The following is a 26,281-nucleotide window of genomic DNA, read 5'->3' as shown; positions in this document are numbered from 1 at the left end:
TTGTTCTTTTTGCCTTTCTTCTGATTGCAGTTCAGCAAGCGATTGCAATTGTTTCAGCATAGATCCTATAGTCAAATTAAGCAACTTTGACTCTTTCTTTTTTTGTTAAGAAAAACCTCTGTATAATTTTCTTCTTGTTTTATATTTCTAGAAATACTTTCCCTAATCTTTTCTGAAAAATATTAGTGTCTATAATGCTAGAGCTAAAAGCATCAGCTTTCTCATTGTGGCAATTAAGCTGCTCTGTGATTATAAGCAGGTTAGGCAACAGAATAACAGACATTGCATCTACCATTTTGCTTTTTCTCTAAGGGCTGGTAAAGTAACCTTTTATGTCATCAAGGACAGGAGCATCTTAACAAATATAGATCTGTGGCCTAGAGAAAATACAATTGCTATAAATACCATTTTTTGCAGTAACTCATGTGTATGTAACTTCTTACTCAGTCTAAAGCTTTTGCAAGTAAAAATCTTTTTCACTGGAAAACATTCTTGATAGCTCCTGTACATAAGTATCTATTATTAATGTGCTACTAGTGCTGTGAAACAAAATAAACAGTCAGAAACTGGATGAAGCCTCATTAGGAGAAAATAGGTAAAGCATTGTCAAATTTATGATATTAGTGAACTAGAACTCAAGCCCTTGAGGACATTTAAGTGCTTAACTCCTACTGGTTTCAGTAGGAATCAGACATTCAAATACAGTTTTTGAATTTGGGACTGTGCAGGTACTGTAATGGCTAGAAAGGAAATGTAATAAATTAGTATCTATTTTTACTTTGACAGATTTATTTCTTCAGTAGGTATTTATTTTTCAGCAGTTTCATCAAACAATGTTGCCTAGCATGATATATCAGTAGGATACGGCTTGTACGCTAGACCAGATACATTTGAATCAATGTGGGGTTTTTTGGTTTGTTTGTTTGTTGGTTTTTTTTTTTTTTTTTTTTTTTGAGGGTTTTCATAACTTTATTGTCAGACCTTTCCTTGGGCTAAGGGCTAAGCCTTGGGTGAAGTAAACCTCAACCCAGGAACTGCATTTAATTTTAAAAATACATTCTTAAGTATGTGGGTGTCCCCTTTCTTTTAGATCAACAGGTGACAAGGTGGCATCAATGACATCGCTCTGCTAATACCAGAATATAATTTCTCCAGCTGTGTTACTTCCTCTCCTTACTCTGACAACCCCTCCTCCTTCTCCCACCACCCCCTGATCTGTCCCTCTGGCTAAATGTTTGCAGGTTAGGCAATGAATGAGGTAGCATTTGCTTTCTATGTGCTCTGGGATCTGATTCCACAAATAGTTTCCCAGGCACAGAGTCCAGCTAAGATCAATGAGATCATTCACATAAGCAAATAAAGATTTGTGGGATCAGGCCCTTGAACACCTCCTCTCTTCTCTTGGGACTAATGTCCTTTCCCAGCACCATCATAACAAAACTCTTTGGCATCTTTCTTTTATTGTTTTCCTGCCAGTTTGCCCATTCAGTCTCTATTTCATCCCTTAACTTCCTTGAAAACCTCATCTGTCCTTTTACTTCCCAAAAGGCTGGGGATTTTTAAACAGTGGAAACTCAGGTAAAATGAATTTAAATGGTTTGATTCCTCCTATGTTTAATTGCTGGAACATGATCTCTTCTCTGAAGCCTGATGTGTTAGTACATGCTTTCTCCAGAGGCTTTCTGTCCTGCAATGATTCAGCTCCCGTGATCACTGTGCCACAGACAATTATCATTATCACTGAAAAATCTCTCCTCCATTTCTGTACATCTATACAGACCAAGAGCATCATTTGTATAGTGGGTTGCATCATGTGATGTCAGAGCTTTAAAGAAAACAATTTCTTAGTGGGAAATATAGAGAAAACACCAAAGAGCCCAGAGCTTCTTCATTTAAAATCAATAGAGATTCGTCCACTGACTTCAGTGGGAACAGAATTAGGTCCCAAGACTACAACCACATGGCCCCACAGGGGCTGATTTACACATACACTTCTTATTAAAAGAAATAATAAATTCCCCAAAGCAGTAGGGAGAAAAGCATATAAATACTTAAATGGTTCCCCCTGTGCCACCAGTACCTTTATGCTTTGGTGATCCCACTTAGCCCCTTTTATGGTGAGCTGGGGAAAAGAGAGACTTTTCAAGCCCAGAAAATCCTCTCTTTCTAGTAATAGAGGTGTTTTCAGATGAGAACCCTGGGAGATCAGTGACAAGCAGGTCACATAGGAGAGGGCTCTAGGAGAATATGAAGGAAAAGGTGCGGAGCCAGAGGCTGTGGGGAGGGTCACAGAGGAAAAGTGCTTCCATGCTTCCTTTCTAATTTGCTGATTGGAAGTTAGTTCTTTTTGTATTCTTGTTCCTTTGGAAAAGCCTGCAAATGATGCTCAGCTGTCATATAGGCACCTGTAAACACACAGAGTTTCTCACAAAGGCCCTGTGAGGACCCCAAAGACCTCCCACACTTGCTCTAGAAGACTTCTGAAAGGGAGAAATTTCTTTTGCAAGACCAGGTGTTTTGCAGAGATTGAAGAGGGCTGTGAGCCGATTTCCTTCCTCTCGTGTCATGTGCCATGCCTGAGTACATGCTGTGTATGTGGGTTGTTAAGGGCTGGTGTGGGGCTTTGCATGCAGACTATCTGCTGCATTGTCAGCTATCTTAATCTGGCTATATGGTCAGACAGACAACCATCTAGACGCAATATATCTTCAGTTAGAAAAAAACAGCAAGTACCTCTATAGACCTTGGCCACGGGTATTTTTGTAGACAAGCCATAAAGATGTCCTATTAATCCTGAGATCCTTTATATTGAAAAATAAGAAGAGCTGCCTCCTGAACAGTCTATCGTACTTTCAGGCCAGTACCCCATCCTTGCTCTTGTTATTGTCTGTGACACCTCCTTGTGAGCTGTCCTTTCCTCTTGTGAATGGAGATGGGATTGGATTCCATGAATGCCAATCCAATGGGGCTAAATACCATGACAGATAGAAAATCATCAGATGTAATCCACAAGAAAGGTACTCAAATCTAGTCCTGACATTTACCTTAATGTATTATATTTTATTCTGTTGCATGACCCATGGCATTATTTGTTACTGGCAAATTATTGGCTACATGGCTGTGTTTCAGTATGGAGAAGTCAAAAAAATATGTAAAAATTGTGAACTAGTGGTTCCTGGGCATACAACCATTATATTCCCTATGGACATGTTGACAAAGATCTTAATGGTTGTGACCAGCTATTTAGGTGCTCATGGCTATTAGAAAGTCTCCACTGAGAAGCCAAAGGAGTTTCTAATGGTCATGAACCAGCTGTTTCTGAGTTCATGGCTATTACAGATTCCAAAGCAATGCCAGTGAAGTTTATCATGTTCATGAGCTCCATGTTTCTGTCTCACAGTAACTATAAACTCTGCTGAGAAAGTGAAAGAGTTTGTAATGGTCACACATGAGCTATTTCTAGGCTATTACTAACTCAGATAAGAAGCCAAAAGTTCACTAAGTGGTATTTCTTTTGCCCCTGGCAAACTCCATGTGGAAACTGATAAAGCTACTAATGTTTCTCAGAAAACCACACTCTAATTCGCAATAACACCTCTCAGAGCACTACAGTCATGCAAAGTCTCTGCTCTGCTCAAAGCCACTGTGGCAACTTGCCAGGAGCCTGAGGGCTGCAACTCATTTATATACACATTTACATAAATTTACATGAATTTCGTGTCAATTTGTATTCTGTTAATGTTGCAATGTAACCTATACTGAAGAGAATAAATAACATATAGCTAACTGACACTAGTACTGTTTTTCTATTTTTCATTGTATTTCTTTCACTCTTATTTTCTTTGCAGCTTTCTAATACCTGTTTCTTAGCTTGACTGACTTCCAGTCTTGGAAAGAGTCTGTTTTCCAAGGTAAAGAAAAACCCTGTTTCATCTGCATTCAATGGCAGGGATGCAGAGAGTTGTGGTTCGGCAGATTGCTTATGCTGTGCATTTAGCAATCTCCCCAACCACCAGTGGCTAATATACATATTTAAGAGGGCAGTGCTAACACAGTCCCTTGCTGACCTCCACGTGTGAAGCCCTCAGAACATTAATGAGATTTTAAATATACACATTAAAAAAATCCTGAAAATCAGAAGTAATACGTCTTTTTGTATGAAAATGACTGCTAAGGTAGAGTTTTAGAGATAAAAACAACTCGGTGGACTTAGCCATCTAATAGCAAAGGTCTCCTTTGTGACAGGATCTATTAGGAATTAATGGACTTTAATGCCATTATGTACCTTTGCCTTCTCTTAAGGATGCACAGTTTATATAATACTTCTTTATTCTTCAGTGCAGCTTTCAACAAAGGTCACCATGACTTCAGATATTATCTGTAGGAACTGCAACCTCATAGTCCACTTTCTGCTATCCTCAGGAAACCACGAGCTTTGAGATGAGAAGAGTTCCCCGCTTATTGCTTGAGGGCACAACAATATTTTAAAGAGGAGATGGATTTAAATCTTGTGTGGTTTTGCTGTGGTCAGGCATCAACAAATAGCTCTGAAGACTCCAGATCCCTCTGCAATTACCTAGCACGCAAATGGCTGATAACACTTACTTGAGAGGCTTTGCTTAGGGTAGGAGAAAGTGGTGGAAGAGGCTGCAGGAAACGTGCTGCAAAAGCAGTTTACATAGGCTGTTTAAAACTGTTAAAAGTTTTCTGCAAGTGTGTAGCTTGTGTTGGTAAACAGCTACAGCAGTAAAAGCTTTTCTTAACTGCCTTGCTCACTTGACCAGGCATTCACGTCTAGGCCTGTGTCACTGGAGTGACTTTCACCAAAAGTGGAAGCTTTAAGACTTATGCTTTAAGGTGCAGAGAAAAAGCATTAGACGTACTGGGTAAGAATTTACTGGGCTGGCGCAAAAGCCTTTTATTCCAGGATCTTGCCTGGTGGTGTGGAAGTCTTTCAGATCTATTATTCTTCAGTGTAGGCCAACAAGAATGGTGACCGGGCACAGATGCACAAGGAAAAGCAAAGCAATGTGGTTACCATATTGTGAGGTTTCCTCGTTTGGCATCTGACTGTCTGGCAATCCTTGGAATAAGGACTGTCTGTATCAGGTGGTGGTGTCAGTGTCTCAGCATGGAACAGTCCCGATGGGTTTTTATTCCATGACTTCGTTTAATTGCTTTTTTGAACCCATTCACAGCTCTGTCCTCCCGATTTTACATTAGAAGGAATAGTGAAGAAACGCTTGTCTCCTTTCTCTGTAGAGTCTGCGGGAGTGAAACACAAAGGAGGATATAGACAGGGAGCCTTTAAGCCAATTGGACATACACAAGTCCATGGGACCAGATGGGAAGCACCCAAGGGTGCTCATGGAGATGTTTGGTGTCATTGTCTGTCATCTTTGAGAGATCGTGGCAGTTGGGGGAGGCTCCTGATGACTGGAAAATCTTCCTTGGAGATGTCCAAAACTCAGGGGTTTGGACTGGATGATCTGCAGAAATCCCTTCCTGTGTGTGCCATTCGGTGATTCTATGCACCTGTACATAGGTATGCATCGGGGAGTCTGCCACTTTTTCAGAAGATTTTATAGTGTATGTCTGAGTTACCAGCTGAGTGAAAGATATTCCAGAGGCAGACAAAACTGAAATGTTTAATTGTAAGCTCCACGAACACTTTAAATAAACACATAAACACTTTAAATAAACACATTTAAATAGAAAATCTAAATAAAACAATATGCAGCGTTAGAGCTTTGTGTAGACACGTTGTTAGGCTTAAACTATACTTTGCTCCTTGTGAAGTCAAAACTATTTGCAGACATTAAATGAGCCTCACGGTCATTCTGTGGGGCAGTGTCCTGTTTGCAGAGACAGGTAAGGAGAAGGACCACATGGCTGTGTGACTGGGCCAGGGCCACAGAAGTAGGACGGTTAGTCTGGGTCAGTGGGGATACCACCATGTACAGGGAAGACAGGAGAAGGCAGCAGATTGCCTTGTGTGCCTCTGTGCAAAGTGGAAGCCATGACAGGGTCTTTTGCTGCAGTAGATGCTAGCATCTTCAAGACAAGAATGAGAAGGCAGGGTAAGAGGTCTCTCCCACTAACTCTCTTCCCGACCACCAGCAGAGGTTTGCAGGCTGCCCAGGAACAGAGCCTGTAGAGGCGGTAGCTGTTTTGCTTATGGTATGGAGGACGTTGTGTCTTTTTCAGGTGGGGTGCCCACCAGAGATCCAGCTGAGTTGCTCAAGGGTGGCTTCCAGTCTTGTATAATAAGAAACTGGCCTCCTCTCCTGAACCAGGCCCTTCAGGGGACTAGCCTTCCACCGTTTTAAAATATGTCCCTCATTTTGGTGTTGCACAGGGAAAGAGAAGATTGGATTACTCAGCCAAACGATTGGACATTCACAGGGCAACACAAGCGTTGATTAAATGTTGCTCTAAGTGCAAAATTCAGCCTGGAGACATCCTTTAACAAAAAGTAACTACCAAGCTGAGAAGAAATAAGGTTCTTCTTTTTGTGTTGTCTGAAGATTACACTGAATTCAATGCTTTGAAAAAAATAATCATGGATTTGGCTTCATGTTTCAGATTGCTGCTTAAAACACAATATTGCTTCACAGTTCTGCTTGGTAATCCATACAAGAAATTTCATGCAAGCAAGGAAACTTCTGAAAAAAAATTGTTCATAGCTATATAAAGAGCAAATGGTTGACACAGCCAGGTAGCTGAGCGTCAGTTGTGAAGCAAGGTAGGGTTTTGACATGTGGTGTCCAGACAGCTCTGTCAGAGCCAGGATGTTTTAAGAAAGGATCTTTACTGGAGCTCTCTGGAAATCTTGACCTGGCTCAATACCTCACGGCTGGAGCAGAACTGCAGCTCCTTGCTGGGTCTGGAGCTCCGGGTGCAGCTGGAGAGAGAAACGGGCTCCCCTGCATCTCCAGACAATGACATGGGGAGGGTGACAGAAGACAGGGGTAAAATATTCATTGTGAAAAAAAAATGTGCTCAGTCTCCCTGTTTCCATGCTGACATGCTGCTCAAAGGCTGAAGGATCTGGCTAGAGTGAGGTGGGGAACGGGGAGTAAGCCAGGGAGGTACCAGGAGCACCTGCTCAGTCAGAGCAACATTTGAGTGATGTGATCTAAGCTGCCTTTGCTAAGTGCCATTTCATTTATCAAAGCCACATTATAGCTTGCATCAAGGTACTTGATAACAGCCAAGAGCAGTTTACATTTTATATAACTCCTTTAAATCCCAAAATGATTACATTTCTTTGCAGACTTTATACAAAAATTATCAAGTCATTGCCAAAACACCAAAAGCTAAACTAGAAATGTATTGCCCAGGAGAACTGTAACTAGATTCCCCTCTATGCTCCACTTCTTCTTGTACGTGGAGATTGCCACTTTCCATATGTCTAACACAGGCTAATAACTTGCTGTATGGGAACAATACTCACTGCTTGCTGTGTATGTAGTGTCTGGGATGAACAGATACTGGGCAACGCAAAACAGATAGAAGTGACAAGCAACTGAGACTGGGCTGAGGCACAACTTCTGGATTTTCAGTTGGCTGACTTCTTACAGTCTCTTGTAGACGGACTGACCACTGTCTCAGTGGCCGCATTCTGATGAGAAGCCAGGGTACACCCACTAAAAGGCAGAAGCTGCCACTTTATGGAAGAAGCAGAGAAATGATTTTGCATGGATCAGATAGCAGTGATTACCATAAGATGTATCACAATATATACAGAAGTGTCTCTGTTGGTTACAGCAGACTGTCAGATGGAGGCCTGCATACAAATGGAGGAGATGATTAAAATAAGTCTAATGTGACTCCAAAAGAAAGGTTAAGAAAAATTTGTAGTAAGAAATGTGAGAATACAGTAAATAACTTTTTTTTTTTTCTGCAAAGACAACAAAAATATTTTTGTCCACTGTCATGCCAATAGATCACTTGATTGTGATGGGAAATAAGCAGCACCATCTTCCTAGCTTCATGCATAACTAGAATGATACATCTTTTTTGGGACGAGGCTTTATGTACTGCAAACACAATATTAGTATTCTTTCAACTAAAAAAATAGAAGTAAAGACTTACTTGAAGTATTTTTTTCCTTTTTTTTTTTTTTTTTTTCTTTTTCCTGTGGCAATGGATGCCTCAAGCCATGGAAATACATGACTGTTGCTGATAGCTCTTGCCCTTATGCTACTGATGCAGTACAGGGTCTTCACAGAAACAGTTGTGCAGACAAGACCAGGGGAATTATGAGCCTTAGTGCAAGGCTGGGAACTATGGTCTGGGCCAGGGAAGGTGGGAACTTGCCAATTTTAGCAAGGCTGAAAGATTTCAAGGGCTATTTCAACTTGCTGTCATGACTGCATAGAAATGTTAAGGCTTGTACCCATATATGCTGCAGCTGAAAGGATCTCAGAAATATTTTTCATTTCAGTCTTTTGTTCCTTAGCAGAGAATTGCCAGGTTCTCTGTTCTTTATGAATGATGCAAAATAGAAGTGTAACTGCTACTTTTATTTATATCATAAAATGCTCAAAGTTGTTATAACTTTAAGTTGGAACTATATGTTTTGTATGTGCCAAGGTCTATAAGTAAAGAGTGGCTGATAGATTATTTGTTAGAAAGGTTGCTCTTATCTAAAGAAAAAAATGACAAAGCATAACAAATGGAAAAGGATTTCTCTCCTGTGTGTATTATTAACTCTTAAGTTCCTGATTTCACATTTAATTACAGCAAAAGTTGTGTTATTCTGTCTTGCCCATGTTCCTTGAAACGCTTTTCAATCAACATAAGCATTACTGAAGGATTAGAAGATAATAGAAGACTTGGTATGGATTTCTGGATTTTAGGCTAAATGTTTTATATTGAGATATTCTGCAAACTGTGTAAGTGCTTCAGGAGCCAGTCCAATATTCTACCTTAAAATTTTATTAACATTTATTTTAAACCACTAGAATGTTTCTTCCAATTTTTGCAGCAAGCAGAAGAATTTTTTTTTGAGATACTTAGAGTCAGATCTACTACAAATGGTGAACGCTGAGCCCAAAGTAGAGCAAACTATTTGCACATTGAAAGAATTTTTATGAATCAGTTAAAGTGAGGTATTGAAATGTATTCATACTGACCATAAATCCTACTTGAAATAACATGCTGAAACTCAGGGTAATTGAACTGTATATCTGAAGGCAACTGAAATGTACGCTAAAGACAAGAGTATCTTTTAAAATAACACACTGTTTTGGTGGTGGATTTTCAACTCATGTGTTTGCTCTTTAGTTATTTTTCAGAAGTGTGATTTCTTAAGTAATTATTTTTGGTTGACTGGATATTGCAGGCATATTTCTTCTTTTCCCCTAGAAAATACTGTATGTTCTTTCTAACAGGAATTTACAGCGTTCAGTATTTTACAGGATAAAGCCCTATTGGCAGAGTACAACAACCAGGATAGCTCTCTACAGTTCATTACCGATAGTGCAATGAAGTGCTCTGTTTATTTTAGACCTCACATCACACTTGTCTCCAAAGTATCTCAGCAGCTCAGTGTTTGAACTTATCTCCCTGCGAAAAGCAAGATTGTTTCTTCTTATGCATGTGCTAGTGCTTTAGCCGGGGTAGCTTGTGATGTGTCAAGATATGAAATTTCCACTGCTTCCCTTAGGAGACTGTTTTACCTTAGTAGATCTCCCTGGCAAGTAGTTTTTGCCTGAGACACACATCGACTGATTTCAAGCTGATAGTCTGATTTGTTTCTTCACTATTAGAAAGCTTTCTGGAAACCTCCTGTACACACCCTGAATGCAAAAATTCATTTATTGGGAAGAGAAAACATCTTAAGCAGCATCTTCTGCTGACTGCCCCAACAACATTACTAGGTCACGAGAGTATGGAAATTCATGAGTGGTGATTCATGTGCCTCTGAGCTCCCATTCTGTCAGCAGTTTCCATTCTTCTGCTTAGCTGATGTAAACAACAGTGAATCTGTGCTGATTTACCAAAGCAGAATTTGGCACTGCAGTGTTTTTGTCTTCCTGGATTTAATATTAATTTTTGTTTGTTTTCTTCCCCTTGTGTTACGTCTTTTGTCTGTTGTCGCTAAGATAAGAGCCAGGATGCAGCTACTCAGCAGTAACTCCGAGGCAGGAGAGCTGTTGATTTACTTATTCTGAGGCACAGAAACACAAAAAATATAAATACTGAGGATTGGACATTCAGAGTTTCCTTCCCACATCTCAAATCCAAGAGCAATGTCCCAGCTTCGCACCAAGGGAAGACATGAATGAGTAGCATCTCCCACACATTGTTAGCCGAGGAAGGGAAACAAGGTGGGCAGCTGAGGACCAGAGACTCAGGGAGCTCCGAGTCCCCTTTCTCCCTGCCCCAGGTAGCTCTGGAGCAGCCTCACAGTCTGTCTTGCCCCTGTGGAAAGTCAGAAGCAGCAAATACTAGGCTGGCCTGTGATGCTAGACATAAAGAAATCAAAATAAAAAATGGGTAAGCAAGCTGCGTCGTTCCTATGATTGCATGTTTGAAAATATTCAAGTGAGAGTATCGCTGCCCTGGCAATGCTGCTAAGAAGAGATCAGAGAGGATTACAAAGTATTTTGACATAATAATAGCTAATCAGCTGGGCAGACTCAGACTGCCCTGATCAGTAGAAAAGGTAATGGGATTACTATCAGAAAAATAAATAAATAAATAAAAAGAGCAGGCTACTCACAGGGCCTGCAAAAGCAGACATCAGGCTTTGGGAATGTATGATAACATTTCTCACACAGATTGTTTTTTAGAAATTTCACCAGCTGTTTCCCTGTAAAATCTGTGGAATGTGGGGATCAAACTTGGGAAGTTCTTGGGAACCAATAATGTGTGCTCGTGACTAAATAAATCCAGTAAGGACGGAGTACAGCAAACTGGTTTCTGTCTTTCCTCTTAGTGCTTGAGCAAAACAGGAGGTATGAGTGTTAAATATTTGGTATTGATTACCAGGACTCAATCTGCTAAAAGTAATCTGAGCGGTCAGTGCCAGCGCTGGCTAGATTGGCTGTCACTTGGCAATGTTGCTGGCAGATGAGGATGTTATTGATCATAGGTCATGTTGTTTATACATTTCTCTGAAACAGTTAATTTTATCACAGTGGGAAAGAATGTCTTGCTACATGTGGGACAGTCAGAATGAATGGCTTCATGGAATTTTTAATTACTTTCTTTTACACTGCCATCAATTAATAAATGGAGGAGCAGTTTTGCTACTGTCAGAAAACACTTTCAATGTTGTTTGAAGAGGATGACTACAAAAAGCCAATTAAAATGAATACTTCTGTCATGAAGGTTCTCTTCACAATAGTGTACACATCTTTTCTTCCTTGTCCTTCACCAGGGAATGAAATCTCTTCAGTGGTGCACTGCATGGGGTATTCCCTTTGTGATCTGAATGCACTGTGGCTCCTTAGAGATGCATTCCTGCATCCTCATGCAAGTTAAAGCATGCTGATGCTTTTCACTAAACTACCAAGAAGCTATAAGCTGACAGTATTGCTCTTCTCAATTACTCTTACAAAGCATAGTGTGTCTATTGTCAGTGTGGAAAAGCGTCTTATTTTTTTGGTACTTATTTGCCCTTGCTGTCTCTTCCCATTACTATTGCATTTGAGTACCTTACGATCTTCATTATCTGGAGGTTCAAAATGTTCCACTGAAGTAGCACAATCCCTGCCTGACAGAGAGCCGAGGCGCAAACTCAGAAGCAACAGAGGTTCATGTCTTTATTAGCAGTGTGGAGCCTGCTTGTCCTGGTGAGTTGCGAGGGTGCTTCCTGCCCTGGTTCTGGCTCAAACCAGCTGGCAGGCTCCCCGTGTCTGGGAATGGCTTGGGAGCTTTGTGGGGCTGGGATGATTTCCCATAGGCAGTCTGGGTGTGAGCAAGCTCTTCTGGAGGCCAAGAGTGTTCAGGTATATGAACACAATTTGTTGTAGGTTAGTTGGTCTCGATGCCAGGGTACAGCTCATGGCATGCTTAATTCCCTAGTATGGATGCGGTGCCCTGTCGAACCTCTCAGAACCCTGCTCACACAACGATTTATGTCACTACTGGTGTAAAGGAATGCTTGTTTCCTTACTTTGTAAGGAAAGTAAATAAAAACTACTTTAAAGGTCGAAATACTGTCATAAATTAGGAGGTAACTATTGACATGTCTAACAATGACAAGTGCCATAATGGTGTCTACAGAATAGGAAAGTAATGTAATAATATTACTAATGTAAAGTCATCTAGGTTACTAAACTTCTTGCCCTGAGGAAACGCAAACAAATGTCCTTGCGCTTACTGAGTTACCTAAAGACAATGCGGGCTGTGGCAAGGCAGATGAATGACAGATACATTTCAGTAATGTCTCTGTTCATGCATCTGATCCCACCAAGGAAGAGCAGAGATGAATCCTTTCTAAAGTGCATAAGAAACCAAGAGAGTTAGGCTGCTGTGATTTAGTATGTTTTCTGCAGAACAAAGAGACTTTCTGAAGCTTCAGTGAAGTATCACTTAGACTTCTAAGCTCTCTGGTGGCAATTTGCAGTAGGCACTCGGCTCGTGTTCATAAAAGTGATTAAGTGGAATGGAAGATATCAGCGGTGTAGTATAAACCTCTTGTGAATAAGATCCAATAAAGCATTTTAGTCCTACTGTGCTGACTTAGTTATGAAGTCCAATATTATTCACAGGGTTTAGTCCTCATAAACTCCCTGTCCTTAGTACAAAGGTTCATTAAAGATGGATAGCATTAACACTCTGTTTTGTAGGTGATCCACATAAATAAAATGTAAACAAAGTACAACTAGCCAGAGCTTGTTTTCTCAGCTGTATTCTGGTGCTTCTTAATTTCAGAGAAAATTGAGCTGAACAGGGAAATTACTAAGCTATTTTTTATGTTAAGTCTATGAAAGTATTTATTTGGACAAAATAAAGCACATACTCTTTTCTAAAGATCTGAATATTCTTCTTTCTTAATTATTTTACACTTGCATGGAGCTTCTTTCAATGCTGATAAACACAATAAATCTCAAAATTATTTGGAACAGATAGGAGCTGAGCAGGATGATGTCACAGTGAGGTATAATTCTTTCATTTTTGCAGATGGGGTAATTGATGAAGACAGATGTTAACAGAACTTACATTCGTCAATGTTTTGGTGATAAATTCCATGTTCTTAGGATTTGGTCCTGTTTTGTTAGTGATAGTACTATCAATACTGACTGAAAAGGTAGTAATTCACCAAACTGAACTCCTTAACTCATATAAAGGGATTAGTTAATGACATTATTTACAATCTCCAAGCTGTAGCTCCCTCTCTTGCTGCAAAACCTCAAACTCTCATCAAATATCTGCCTTCCTTGAAATGTAGTTCCATAGCTCCTACACAAATCCTTCCCCTTGCTTTTCTGTGACTATACCACAGAATCATAGAATCATTTATGCTGGAAAAGACCTTTGAGATCATGAAATCCAACCATTAACCCAGGACTGCCAACTCCACCACTAAACCATGTCCCTAAGCACTGTGTCTATATGTTTTTAGATACTTCTAGGGATGGTGAGTCCACTACCTCGTCCACTACCTCCTGGGCAGCCTGTTCCAATGCTCAATCACCCTTTCAGTGAAGAAATTGTTCACAATATGCAATCTAAGCCTCCCACGGCACAATGTGATGTGTTTCCTCTTGTCCTATCACTTGTTATCTGGGAGAAGAGACCAACCTCCACCTTGCAGTGAGATATCCAACACACCCCCCCCCACACCCCCCCACACCCCCGCGTCTCCTCCAAGCTAAACCACCCCAATTCCCTCAGCCACTTCTCGTAAGACTTGTGCTCCAGACCCTTCACCAGCTCCGTTGCCCTTCTCTGGACACGCTCCAGCACCTCAGTGTCCCCCTTGCAGTGAGGGGCCCAAACCTGAACACAGCATTCGAGGTGCGGCCTCAGCAGTGCTGAGTGCAGGGGGACAGTCACTGCCCTGGCCCTGCTGGCCACACTGTTTCTGATACAAGCCAGGATGCTGTTGGCTGCCTTGGCCACCTGGGCACACTGCTGGCTCATCTTCAGCTGGCTGTTGACCAGGACCCCCAGGCCCTTTCCCACCAGGCAGCTTTCCAGCCGCTCTGCCCCAAGCCTGTAGTGTTGGAAGGAGTTGTTGTCACCCAAGTGCAGGACACAGCATTTAGTCGCATAAGACCAGTAAAAAGGATAAGGAAAAGGTTTAAATGGTATGGAGGAAAGGACTATTGTTCTCTCCCTTCATGTCTATTATTCTTCTCTTCCAACCTGTATCTCTTTTTTTTTTACCTTTTTTTTTTTTTTTTCAATAGATTTTTCTATGGATGTAATGTGACAGATACACATTTAAATAAAAAGCTGATCTATCCTGCTCTGTGGAGAACCTGCAGCAAGCTGGCCCCTAAAAATACTACTGAAAGCTGTGACTCATGCTCACAAGCATTGGTTGACCAATGGAAACTTTGAGGAGTCTTTTGTAGGTATTTGTGTCTGTGAACATGCACATAAGAGAGACAAAGAGCAGGAATGTGTTGCTATTAGATACCTCACTGTGTCCTGATGAATGTGATAGGTGAAGGTAGCACTTATTCTGCACTCCAGAAGGCATGCTGTGTTATTCCTCTGGTACAATTGTTTTGGTCCTCTTATCAGAGCATATGTTAATAGCTTTATGCTACTTACATTGAGAACTGGAAATTGCTAAGAATTTCAAAGCTCTGTCAGGGAGGAAGTAAGAATGGTAGGTGCCCCAGAAACACTCTCCAGAGAGATTTAACTCCTGGCTGCATTTTTAGCTTTAGACTGTTTTTTCAGGCGCTTACTATTTTCCCTCAATGTGCAGAGACACCTATTTTCAGTAACATCTCCCAGTGCAGGAAAAAAATGCCATTCATATTCACTTACATTAATTAACCGAGTAAAATCTGCTTCTAAAATAACATCAAATTAGTAGAGCAGAATAGCATATTAGCCTGGACACATCAAAGTGCTGAAAGAAACTGCTCAACTTCTGTAGTAAAGCAACTTATATGCGTGCTTTGTAAATCACAATAAAGAAAAAAGTGATTTTCAACAGTACTTTTGGCAGCTTTTGCATTTCCTCTCATATATGTCACCTCCTGATTCCTCAGTCACAGAATTCTCTATTTACATTATTGAAGCCTTTAGAATAATGAAACATGTTTCAGGAAATATCAATAAATCAATTAAAGACTACACAGTTGCATTAGAGCACTTTCTCAGAGAATTAATGAAATAATGTGATCTGCAAAGGCATATTTATTTCTGCCTTTTCTTTTTAGCATTTCATGCTTCTTGATGCACTGCAAAAATCGTCCCCAGAAGGAAAAACAAAAAATAAAAAGCTTCTTCAAAAGTGATGAATTTGTGAGGCATTATAACCTATTATGTTATGGGTAATGTTAATGTGGAATCTGAGAGATTTCACAGACGTGTTTAGAAACACAGTACAGGCTAATAATGTCACCCAATGTGATATGGAAAAAAATAGTTAATGATCACAATTCTCCCAGGTTTTCCAAAAAACTGGGAGGTGTATGACTGCTGTACAACAGCAATACCTGTGACTGCAGTGAACAAAACAACCTCACATGCAGCTTCCTTGCATGGATTACTTCTCAGTGCAGAATAGACTTTGTTAGATCAGGAAAACAGTTCTCCAGTAGCGTTCAGTCTCTGCTCCCATAGCTGTCCTACAGTTCCTGGTTTGGCTTCAGTTTTGAGGGCATGGAGGAGGGGAGCAGGGTTGGTGGATCCACCCTGCTGAAAGGCAAAAAAACCGGGGTGAATTGCTATCTCTGCTGAGGTTATGCTATTTCACCAGAAATCTTCTTTGACCAGGGTCAGCAGCAGAAGCAATTTGCCCTCTTTTAGTAAATGCCTACATAAACTACCAAAGGAACCCTACTGGGGCCAGATTCATACAGTTGTGGCTTTGATTCACTGCCCATATTATCTGGCACAAGAAAGCAAATGCCACATCAGGAAGTGCTACAGCAGAGGGATGGGTAATAAGCAAAATGAAAGGGGTTGCAGACATGCCCTCAGGTAAATCTGCACCTGATGATTGATCTCCACCTATAAAAACCCATATGGCCTCCCTGCTCAACAGCATGAATTCATGACACCACTGTATTTTGGAAGCTCCATGCAGTTCCAGGTCATCCCCCTGGGAAACAATGAGGTGGCTCAGGAAAGGCTGGCAGAAGGGTGACAGGGTCTGGCCAGGGCGTGGAAGGGCTGCTCTGCAAGAGGGAATTAAGTTGCCTGTGACCTCTCAGCCTGGGAAGGAGGCAGAAGAACATGACAGGAGCCTTAGGAGACAAAAGTGACATAAAGGATTGAAGAGGGAATGTCATAGCACAAAAGTACAAAAGCTACTGTTTCTTCAAAGCAAGTGGGTTTCTTTTTTTTGTCCCCCTTCATGTGGCTCACAATTAAACTATGGAACTTTTGGCTGCTGCAGGATGGTAGAAAGCCAAAAATGTACATAGATTTAAAGCTAATTTGCAGACTTGCAGAAGGAAAATCTATTGTGAGCTACTAAGAGGCAAGATATCACCTTTGTGCCAGGTGGACCCTAGCCCACTGCTGTTGAAAGGCAAAGCTAAGGAGCATTCATTATACTCTGCTTGTTCTTACACCCTTCCCTCATCATTAGTTACTGAACTGTGTCAGAGATAGGATAGGGAGCCTATCAGACCTTTATGGTCTGTCTCAGTACAGCTTGTTCCTTATATCCTTACACACGCTATATTTAGAATGCATGAACTCAGATCCAGCAAGAACCTGTATCAGTAAAAACCAGTTGTTGCTTTGCACAGTAAATGACCGAGAGGCACAGCTACATCTACAAAGCCAGTTGTTGGCTCCCATAGCACCAGAAATGTCTAGTACTGAGAAACATCTGTATATATATCACATATATTTGGTATATATTTATACCAGTTACATCATTGGCTCAGAGCAGCCAACCGGTGTGTATGCAGCTCCAAGATAAGCTCTGACACCCCTGGTCCACCAAGAAGCAAGCTATATCATGTAAGCAAGCACTGAGAATGAGAAGACAGTAGGTGACTGGTGAGGTCGCACCTCGAATGCTGTGTTCAGGTTTGGGCCCCTCACTGCAAGGGGGACACTGAGGTGCTGGAGCGTGTCCAGAGAAGGGCAACGGAGCTGGTGAAGGGTCTGGGGCACAAGTCCTGTGAGGAGTGGCTGAGGGAACTGGGGTTCTTTAGCCTGGAGAAAAGGAGGCTCAGGGGAGACCTTATTGCTCTCTGCAACTACCTGAAAGGAGGGTGTAGCAAGGTGGGGGTCAGTCTTCTGTCAGATAACTAGTGACAGGACAAGAAGAAACAGCCTCAAGTTGTGCTGTGGGAGGTTTAGATTGCATATTATGAAAAATTTCTTCACTGAAAGGATGGTCAAGCACTGGAACAGGCTGCCCAGGAAGTGGTGGAGTCACCACCCCTGGAAATGTTTAAAAGACATGTAAATGTGGTACTTAGCGACATGGTTTGGTAGTGGACTTGGCAATGTTAGGTTAACAGTTGGGCTTGATGATCTTAAATGTCTTTTCCAACCTAACCGATTCTATGATTCTATAGTCTGGACTGTGACAAGAGGTTTTCTACTTTTCCTTCTGCCAGTCTTTCTGTGTTCCAAATATTCCTCAATATCTCTTTCAATCAACATATTTCCTTAGCCTTTTGATTCCTTTCCCTGAGCTTTGGCTGCTGTGTGTGCTTTCAGGGCCAAAAGATGCATTCCTTTGAGTGTTCTCCTTCTCACAAGCTGGGGGAGTTTATACACCCTTTGATGAGGAAAACGGGGATGACAGTAGTTGTATTGCAGCTTTCTGGGTGTTCTCCATCTTCAGATAGAAGGCATTAGTATGGCTGTTCTCCTATTCTTAAGCCAGGTAACACAATGGACTCCAGCCAGATAACTGTAGCAGCAACAAGCGTTATTATACCTGATGGATACAGCTCTGCCAGGAAAAGCCCAAAGCCTCAGTGTATGCATAATGATCCTAGCTAAACTGTCTCTACCCCAGCTTCAGGGTGTAGGTCTACTCTTCCAGTAGCACTCCCCCAGTTACATTTGCTACTACATCAGTGTTACAGCAAGTGGATATTGATGCAACGTATTGGTTTTTATGTACCAATGGCACTTTGTACTTTGCTTCATGCACTTTGTCTCAGGGTAAATGTGAGGTATATCCACTTCTAGATGGCAGGAAATTGGGAATGGGTAAAAACCTCCCAAACCTGACTGCCTTGGTGGTGACCCGGACCCTGTTTGTAGGGTTCAGGCCCCGCTTTGCTGGGACAGGGAAACTGTTTTCTTTGTGTGCAGAGAGTGCTTGGCTATGCATGAGGGACCTCATGCAGAACAGTTTAACCAGACATCTAATCTTGCCTGGAGGGAAGAGTGTTTTTTACAGTGTGAGTATTCATTTAGCTCTGTGTTTCTGCACTAGTGGGTAGGAATAAATCTTTATATTGTATTCTTTGAATAATACTACAAATGCTGTCACCCGAGTCTATCATGTCCCTTGTAACTCAATAAACATAAGAAATTTCAAACCCAAACATACAACTTGTAATAATTTGGGTGTATATGTGCAAATAGGTCACTGAATACACTGCACTGCAGAACTTAAGTTTTTAATTTATATTCTGTTTGTCAATGATTTCTTAGACTTTTTAATGTTATCTTTCATTTTTTGTGGGAAATGTGGCAAGTCATAACTACACTAGCACTAATATTTCTCACATATGATGCCTGGCATAACCCTTTATATTCAAGCACCCCCTCATAAATTTATGTACCTCAGTAGGACTAACAAAAGGTGTAAATCTTCAGCCTAGTGGTGGACTAAGCAAGCAAGAGAAGTGGCTATGTTGTCTTTCCCAGACTAAGTATCTCTGGAGCAGCCCTGTTGGCTCAGTGTTTGTGGAAAGGGTTATCAGCTTTACGTGTGGAGATGCCCCATGGTGTGAAAAACATAACCTTTCCTTCTGCCCACAAACTCAGACTGCAATCTCTGCCTCCAGATCCAAACTTTCTCAGCATTTGTGAAGCTGGGATAAGGCTTGGGCCTTGTTTCTGTTTCAGACTTTAGAGGTTTTTCATCCTTTCCTTTGAACTCTGCTAACCCCATCAGTTCAAAGTGGACGCTTTGAACATGAAAGCCTTAAAATTCTAATTAAACTGGCTGGCAAAGGAATGTGAAAAATCTCAGCAAGTCTGTGAGGCAGAGATTGATAAAACTTGGATTTGGTTTGTAATTTAAAAGGCGGGTTGTGTTAGGATTAAAAACGGAATCAAATTCTTATTCCCTCAGAGCCTGCGTTTTTACTTGCTTTAGTTGTAAGGACCAAGATAACTGGACAGCAGAAGGGAAGCTTTCCGCCGTCCTTGTTTGGGCAAACACAAACACCTTCCTGCTTATCTTACTTGCTCAGCAACATGTCACAGCTTGCTCACAATTACTTGACCATCCTAGAGACCAGGCAAGATCACTCCTTTTGTGACTCTCCTCTCTGACGGAGGCAGACTTAGAGCAATCCTCTTCACCCGGACAGGGAATTGCTCTGTTGCACACCGTGACTCAGGGCAGACCTACCTTACTTCTTGACATAGACCAGCCCGGCTGCATTGCTAAGGCTTACCCAGGTTAAATTACAGGTTAAAATCCTGTATGCCTTAGTGGGCCAATAATGCAGGATTTCAAGATGCAACCTCACTTCCCTCTGGGAGAGAACAGGGGAAGGGCACGGCTGCTCACCCCAGTCCTGCTCCGAGGCTCCCATTCCGCTCTGTGGGATGGGGAGAAGCAGGCAGAGGCACCTGCCCTCCTGCCCTCCAGGGGATCCTGCCTTCCATGCCACCCTTGCAGGCAGCAGGCTGAGGGCACCTCTCGTTCTGAGAGGTAAATCTCAAATGAGTGTTTTCATTTGTTTTGGTGGGGAACCTCAGGGAGCAGGGCTGTGTATGTAAGTAAAAGATTTCTGGCACTTGCAAAACACTGTTCAGTATTCCTCCCAGTGTGACCCACATGGAAATGAAAGCTATCTCTGATTTCTTGTCTGCCCTCACTTACCAAAGCCCCTAAATATGCTTAGTTTACATTTGAAAAGTAACCCCCAAAATCCCTTTTGATGATATCTTCCTGACACATTAGTGACTCACTCAAGACCTTCCAGAAGGCGTTGGACACCCCAGGAACCCAGTCCAGATCATTGGGTAGTATGAACTGGCATGGGTAAATAATCTTACTATGTCAGTGAATTTGCAACTGATCTATGGTAACTGTGCCAGCAAACACTATTTCCCTCTTTTTTTTTCTTTTTCTTTCCTTTCCTAGATATGACTTGGACAAGGAAAAGCTGCATTTTTCTGGAGATGGTAACGTTTGGATCCTGAATTAGGGTAGCTGCTGATTCCCCATGAGAAACCCTGGGTGACTGGCACTTTTGGTCTACTGAACAGTTTGAAACCCTGGGTCAGTGTTTGGTTCTGACACTGTTACATTTAATCTTTAGTTTCACAGCATGATAGTGCTAAGGGCACAGTATTTGCCTCTGCTGACTGCAGATAATAGAGACTCAGCACTGAAGTCTTACATGCTGCAAAGTGCTCTAGTCCGCCTGTCTGATGCTGTACATTACACTCCTGACTCTCAAAAGAGTTTGCATTTGTCTTCCTTGCCTTTTTTAGAGGTGGCTTGAGACATTTCAGAAAACTACATTTTAGGTGACTTATTTCCACTGATTCACATTCCACTCCAGCTCTGATTCATTTGCCACAAGAGATCAGCAAAATCTGCAATTGCCTGGCCAAGCTTTCATGACTAAATCATACAGGCTGGGCACACAAAGTGCATGAGGCATGTCTGGGGCTTCAGGGCTGAGGCAGCTCGGGACTGCAGGAGCAGAAGGGAGAGACTAATAAACAAGAAAGCACCTGAGACTGTAGCCATGAAGGTGCTCCTCTGGGAGAAGGGAGGGCCTGCGTTCTTGCCCCTGCTCCTGTTGCTCTTAATCTGATGACACTTAATTAAGACACGCATAAGCAGCGCTGGGAACAGTGCCTCCTTTACTCTCTCACTGGCCCCTGCCACTCTCATTGCTGGGTACCAGGCTTAGATGGGATGAATGGAAAATAACTGCACTCTTGCCTTGCCTCTCTGGGAGATGGGGGTGGGGGCAGTCTGTTGGGAATGGGGCAGTGATGGAAAGAAGATGAAGTTGATTCCAGTCCCAGTCTAAGAGGTCTGGATCCTACCCTGGAGCTGGCTTAGGTGGGGAGGGTGACTCAGAGCCCCTCTAAGCGAGACAAGGAGGCCTCACCGCCGAACCTCAGTGGTGGCAAGCAGGGAGCATCTCTGGAGGGTTAGTGGCATTCCTGAGAGTGAGTTTTGATTTACTTGCTTGGCTTTACATACATCAAAGTCCTGTTTCCCTGATGATGTGGCTCCAACCTGTGTTTCCTTCACCTGAGTGCAGGCTGGTGTCACTGTGAGGTGGGCATTACTCAGAGCTGAGGTGCGGGCATAGCCAAGGCGTGCCCTTACACCTGGGCACGCAGAGCCTCACCTGCGTGTGGATGGACAGTAAACCTGAATGAGGCTGTCTGGGCATCGAAGCTGCACATATACCTTAGAGGAAGACTATGTGCCCTCATCAGCTGTGGGAAGTCAGCTTAGAAGGAGTGTTTTTAAACAGGACAGAGGATTTTGTGCTGTTATCCTCCTGCATTTAGCGAAACTGTTTTTTCCTCCTAAGGATAGGCAGCCAACAGAACAGCAGACAGCAGCGTAAGCAACTGCAATCTCAGCTTTCCTCAGCCAGAAAGGGAGATGGTTGTTACTCCCTAGAAAATGTCTGGGTTTATTTTTCTGTATTATTTTGATGTTAACATCCAGAAAGCAGAGGCTAGTAGCCTGGTTTTACCCTTTCCCACTGAAATTCAGCCTCACCTTTGACTGCTATGCCTTGGGTCTTACTTTCTTGGCTACTGTATGGCCCAGAATTCCATTCCCAAGGAAGTTTCAGTGTGCTTTGGGTCTTCTTATAACGCCCTGGTGGGATGTGGGACCCCAAGAAGGGGAGAGCTCAGTGTCCTACAGTGCTTCAAAGTATGCCAAGTACAGTAACCCACACCATCTACTGCGTTTGTTCAGTGCTCTGATCTGCTAACTGTCATCACAACCCTATTTGTCCATCATTCACCCTTCATTGACTTGATTGAATCTGATGAGCAGTGAGCTTCTGAGGTAGACAAAGAACAGTTTGGAGAGTTCTGTTTAGAAAGAGGCAGAGAAAATGCTTGCTCTTGAAGACTGGCTTTGGGTGTTTGGTGTCACAGGTGTGATGGCTCAGGAGAACTAACCATTTGATGCAAGATCACCGGGGCATAGCAAAATTTGATCTCATGCTGTTAAGACTTGTATGAGTCAACATTTTAGGCCCGCAAGCAGTCCTTCCTTGTCTTTTCATTTAAAAAGCAATCAGTGCCTCTGGACACCACAAAGCCAGTCACCACAAAGCAACATCTCTAACAACTCTTGTGCTGTTATCAGATGTGGAGTTGCCAATTGATGATCTGGATGATCCTGATCCTGCGTGTCCACCACATGTATATTTAAACTGTGTATTAAGTTCCTGCACATGTGCCCTGTATTATATAAATTCTTAATTAAAAAAAAAGAAGAAAAAAAAGAATTTGCTATCTGTCACAACTCTAACCACTGCTCTTTCCAGGGATGCATCTGTGTCGCACAGAGGGATATATGCCTGTACTAGGTAGAGGAGGCAGAGACACTGACCTGCTTATTTAGAAAGGACAGATCTGAGTGCTGATCCCTGGATAAGGTGAAAAGGCCTCAAAGGGAGGCAGGTAACTTGTCCCATTGTTCTACCTTATAACCAGCAGCAAGAAGTCAGTGGTTAACATAGGCAGATTGTATCTCCCTTTGGTGCTCTACAGAAGCACTTGCTGATCCTTCCTTGGCTGTAGGGAATGCTTAAGTCCTGGTGTCCTGCCCAAAGAGCAGGTGAAATGATGCCTTGGTGGGGAGAGCAGGTTGGGTGCACTGGGCTGCTGGAAAGTGCACGTATTAATGTACCTGAAGGCTTCAGTCTAAATCATTCCCCTAGGAAATGAATGATGTGAATGGGTGCCTCATTTACTTCAAAGTGCTTCAAAGTAAGTTGGGCACTGAACTGCTGTGACTACCTAACATATTTAGGAGCTTTAAAAAAGTTAAAGCAATTTAAGTACTTGGAATTTCTTACTGCTTATATGGAGTAAGTTTATTGTACAGGTATTACAACAGGGTACAAAATCCCTGGTTTTATCCAGTTTTCTGCTTGGGTGAGTGAATGTGTATGTGTGTTCAGAATCTGAAGAAAATTCAACTGAACTGACTGCAATTATCTGCTGTTTGAAGGAAAGAATTACTTTTTTCTGAAGCAGTGGTACAGTTTTATCGTAGTCCCTTTACAGTCTATGGCAAGAAAGGGCACTGATAAGTTAAATTTACATTACATATTGTTCCCCAGGAACATCACAATGCTCTTATCATCTTCAAATACTATCTTTTGTCTGAAACTTCAATTAAAAATGGGTTTTAGGCCAAAATCTCAATCTCATTAGCAACAGCAATCACTCCCAGTTATGAAACTTGATACTAGTACTCATTGCATAAATGAAGCGTTACAGGACCATCTTTATCGTCATATTCTTTCTGCACTAGTGACTAAACATGAGCGGTATGGTTGCCTGTGTATTTTAAGGTCTGTGTATTTAGTAGTTTGCGGTTTTTTTAAAGAGCAAGGTATTATAACCCTGCTAAATTCCTTGAATATGAACATCCAGACTAGGTTTTATATTAAATCTTTTTTTGCTTTTTTTCTATGACGATTTTGTGGCATGGAAATGCAGGAGTTAGCTAGTTTAAATTTTGCTTGAAGTCTAATAAGCGATCTGACTTAAAGTAAACAACAGTCCGAGCTACATAGTTTTCTTTTTATTAGCTGACCTTGCAAGCTAATAAATCCATCCTGTATTTTTCTGCTACTGCCAGTTTGCAGCATACAGGAAACTAATCTTGTACAATAACTACCTTCCTGTACTCAGTTCTTAAATGGAGCCAAATGGATTGGTGGCGGAAGAGCTCCCCAGCAGTTCCTGTGAAACAGTGCTGAGCACAGCAAGACCTGACAGAGGCTGCTTGCTATTATTGACTTTGACAATGTAATTATGTACTCATTTACCTCCCTAGCACTTAAGGAAAAAGAAAAAAAACAAAACCCTCAGTACGACTACAACAATTTTAATGTCAAATTAGATGTGAGATATGTATTTGTAACATGCTAAATATATAGCAATAGCTCTGATTTTTGAGAGGGTAAAGCACACTAGCAGTGGCCATTACAGCACAAAGGTCTTTCATATGTATCTGGATGCTGCAGCAGCACTTTGTTCCAGACACAAAGGCTCGTGCTCACCAGTGAGTTAATAAAGGATCTGTATTCTGATTAGAAACTTGTATGTGCTCTTTAGCATTAAAGTCAGACTCCCATTAACACAGTATACTGCAGTATACTACAAATTAATCTAGGATCACTTATTTAGGGGCTGAGCTCTTTCTTTCAAGTTTAGAGGTGTTCATGGGTATCTTGCATACTTACGAGTGGTTTCATTGACATGCACCGCAGTCAGTTGCGAGAGCTGCCGAAGATTTCACTGCTGCAAGGCCAACTGCAGGAGCAGAACCCCAGCGTGCCGTATCACTGTGGACACATGTAGGTGGAGGGCATGTGCTTGTATAAATCCAGTATTCTTACTTTGCTGCATGTGGAGAAAAGACCTTCCAAAAGGAGGTCCCTGATTCAGTCAAGTGAGGTAACTGTCTGGTCAATATGGAAATGAATGTGTGAAAGCTATTTTTTTTGATGTCATGAAATGTTTTTACAGCTAGCATATGTCTCTCCAGCCCCCCTGCCCACCACCAAAACCAAGAAAAGGACTCACTGAAACAAAGCAGAATGAACTATTTGAATGGCTTTTTTGAAAAACATGTTTGATGAGATAGCTCCCCTCCCCCCAAGTTCTTGATTATGCTTGACTCCTGCTGCATTTGCCCTCTCAGAAAAGGTTAAACACCAAGTATGGTTCACATATTGCTCTCCAGGGAAAAAGACCATGATAGCTTCCGAGCTTTGGCTGTCATTATTGTAAAGCATTTATGAGAAATCACACTAGCTACTCCACTAAAATGGCTACATTTCTCTGCAGCAACTTTTATTTGGGCTCTGTACCAGCTGTGGTTGTGAATACAGCTGGGTGAATAGAAAGGGACAGAAAATATAAATGAGTTTCTGTGTTCTTTCTAAGTCTTCTTGTAACTTGTGATTTCTTGTAATTTTTTGTTTTTTTAAACATAACTGGAAGCTTAACTCAGCTCCTGGAGTTCAGTATTCTGTTTCAAATGAAAAGAAAATATATTTTATACATGCAGGTCTTGGGTAAAGGTTTCTGGATCTGTTAGGTAAGATAGTTCATTCAAGAGAATTGAACGATTTGGACAGAGGTCTTCTCAATTAGTGACTTAATGGACATTTGCTATTGTGTATAATGGGGTATCCTCTTAAAAGTTCTCCACAGGAACAATTGTTGGCATGACTCTGGAAATAAGACATTTAATGATGGTTAGGAAGGCAGCCTGTAGATAAAACTGGAACATACACCATTAATTTAATTCAAATATCAGAATATTTGCTGTTAAGTAAAGGTATCTACTGTACATTCCTGGCTTGATCCTCACCCTTTAACCTTTATCACTGAGCATCTTTAAGCTCCCAGAGCAAACGTCTTAAATGCATGTACTTTGCTTTGAAATCAGGGTGGCCTGAATCCACATTCAAGACACTAATGACACTATAACTCACACCATAACTCAGTCCCCACACAGCCCAGTTCATCTAGGTCCATCCTTACTGAGACAAGGGCTCTGCAGAAGGTGGTATGTGATCCTGTAATTAAAAATACTGTACTATTGTAATTAAAAAAAAAAATTACTTTAAAAGCTTGATATTATTTAAAAAGTTTAAGTTTTTTTACTGTTGGTTTTTTTTGTAACCTAAAAATAAGCAGGTAAGAGACCCATAGGAAAAAAATCAACCCCTTT

General features: G+C 41.7%; 1 protein-coding gene across 2 annotated transcripts in view; it reads left to right on the top strand.

Moving 5' to 3' along the window:
• The window catches only part of IRS2 (insulin receptor substrate 2), an 84,847-nt gene extending 58,566 nt beyond the window's left edge, over positions 1 to 26,281 (top strand). For both annotated transcript variants that reach the window (XM_080377727.1, XM_080377726.1), the window contains exon 2: positions 1 to 26,281. This exon is cut by the window's left edge. The gene's annotated coding sequence lies outside the window, so the exon portion shown is untranslated.

Source organism: Falco punctatus (assembly GCF_963210335.1).
Source record: "Falco punctatus genome assembly, chromosome: 2".
Lineage (NCBI taxonomy): Eukaryota > Metazoa > Chordata > Aves > Falconiformes > Falconidae > Falco > Falco punctatus.
This window is presented reverse-complemented; position numbering and strand designations above follow the sequence as displayed.